Source organism: Coregonus lavaretus (assembly GCF_964263955.1).
Source record: "Coregonus lavaretus genome assembly, chromosome: 36".
NCBI classification, from domain to species: Eukaryota; Metazoa; Chordata; class Actinopteri; order Salmoniformes; family Salmonidae; genus Coregonus; species Coregonus lavaretus.
Window position 1 is genome coordinate 17,965,862 of NC_140023.1, and position 2,739 is coordinate 17,968,600.

The window sequence follows — 2,739 nt, forward strand, 5'->3', positions numbered from 1 at the left end:
AACCAGGCTCTTTGAGTTAACTTCTCTAAGCCCTTTTAATACAATGATATCATCTAACTTTAATGTGAAAAGTGAAGTTTGCTTGTATTGCTTCTTGTCAGTGAAGGGGCATTGGCAAATTGTGCTTGTTGATTTCTCATTTGACCTTTTCCAGTAATGTACATGATGTCTGCTGCCCTTTGCAATATATCTTGCCGTGTGTAGAAACGAGTGACTCAGTAACACATGTGGGCTGGTAGATTGAATATACCTCACAAGTGTCTGGTTAAGAGTGTGACAACTGTTGACAACTCATGTTGGAGCCTACATAGTCAACATTGATCCTTTTCATGTCTATAGTAGTTCAAAATCAGAAAATGGCCTATTATTTGAAAACATCTTGATTTTCTTGCTAGTATTTGAATGGTTTACAATTCCCACAACTTTTTTGGTATCTACTATACCGGACATACAAATAATTATGTACATATGCTTGTTAAGTAATGGAATAAACTTAATTGAATTAAAAACATGAAGTGGTTTACTTTTTGAACCTCTACTCATCTAATTCCTTCCTTGGACTGAGAAATGACAATGTGAAGAATGTCACATGTCACGTGGATGGTCAGTTCTTGCATCCATAGCTCAGTTTATGAATTTGAGCAGTTACATTTCTCTAGGCCTATCCCTCAGCTTTTTACGCTTTGTTTCAATTAAGGATTCTAGCTTTAAATACTGGTATTGGGAGTTGAGTATCTGGATCAAGTGGCAATACCACATGGGCTGTGTTTACACAGGCAGCCCAATTCTGATATTTCTTCCACTAATTGGTCTTTTGGCCAATCAGAGTTTTTGCATCAGAGCTTTTTCAGAGCTGATCTGTGAAACCAATTAGTGAAAAAAATATCAGAATTGGGCAGCCTGTGTAGATGCCGCCTTTGAAAACATACTCTAGGAAAAACTGTCATGCTGTAGTTGTGATAGTCCCCACAAACCAGAAACAGGCTTGGTGAGAGAGGGTGTGGGAGGAAGAACACTACTGTTGGAGCCATGTTTGAGAAGCAGGCCAGGATGCAGAGGGGTGGAGAGACATGGCAGACCACAACAGACCAACAACAGGCTGCCAGTGCAGTTTGACTACACTGCTCAAAAAAATAAAGGGAACACTAAAATAACACATCCTAGATCTGAATGAATGAAATAATCTTATTAAATACTTTTTTCTTTACATAGTTGAATGTGCTGACAACAAAATCACACAAAAATTATCAATGGAAATCAAATGTATCAACCCATGGAGGTCTGGATTTGGAGTCACCCTCAAAATTAAAGTGGAAAACCACACTACAGGCTGATCCAACTTTGATGTCCTTAAAACAAGTCAAAATGAGGCTCAGTAGTGTGTGTGGCCTCCACGTGCCTGTATGACCTCCCTACAACGCCTGGGCATGCTCCTGATGAGGTGGCGGATGGTCTCCTGAGGGATCTCCCAGACCTGGACTAAAGCATCCGCCAACTCCTGGACAGTCTGTGGTGCAACGTGGCGTTGGTGGATGGAGCGAGACATGATGTCCCAGATGTGCTCAATTGGATTCAGGTCTGGGGAACGGGCGGTCCATAGCATCAATGCCTTCCTCTTGCAGGAACTGCTGACACACTCCAGCCACATGAGGTCTAGCATTGTCTTGCATTAGGAGGAACCCAGGGCCAACCGCACCAGCATATGGTCTCACAAGGGGTCTGAGGATCTCATCTCGGTACCTAATGGCAGTCAGGCTACCTCTGGCGAGCACATGGAGGGCTGTGCGGCCCCCCAAAGAAATGCCACCCCACACCATGACTGACCCACCGCCAAACCGGTCATGCTGGAGGATGTTGCAGGCAGCAGAATGTTCTTCACGGTGTCTCCAGACTCTGTCACGTCTGTCACATGTGCTCAGTGTGAACCTGCTTTCATCTGTGAAGAGCAAAGGGCGCCAGTGGCGAATTTGCCAATCTTGGTGTTCTCTGGCAAATGCCAAACGTCCTGCATGGTGTTGGGCTGTAAGCACAACCCCCACCTGTGGATGTCGGGCCCTCATACCACCCTCATGGAGTCTGTTTCTGACCGTTTGAGCAGACACATGCACATTTGTGGCCTGCTGGAGGTCATTTTACAGGGCTCTGGCAGTGCTCCTCCTGCTCCTCCTTGCACAAAGGCGGAGGTAGCAGTCCTGCTGCTGGGTTGTTGCCCTCTTACGGCCTCCTCCACGTCTCCTGATGTACTGGCCTGTCTCCTGGTAGCGCCTCCATGCTCTGGACACTACGGTGACAGACACAGCAAACCTTCTTGCCACAGCTCGCATTGATGTGCCATCCTGGATGAGCTGCACTACCTGAGCCACTTGTGTGGGTTGTAGACTCCGTCTCATGCTACCACTAGAGTGAAAGCACCGCCAGCATTCAAAAGTGACCAAAACATCAGCCAGGAAGCATAGGAACTGAGAAGTGGTCTGTGGTCACCACCTGCAAAACCAGTCCTTTATTGGGGGTGTCTTGCTAATTGCCTATAATTTCCACCTGTTGTCTATTCCATTTGCACAACAGCATGTGAAATTTGTCAATCAGTGTTGCTTCCTAAGTGGACAGTTTGATTTCACAGAAGTGTGATTGACTTGGAGTTACATTGTGTTGTTTAAGTGTTCCCTTTATTTTTTTTAGCAGTGTATTTACCTGAGGTTCTCTATACTCACTTGTAGAATGATATTCTCACACTATAAT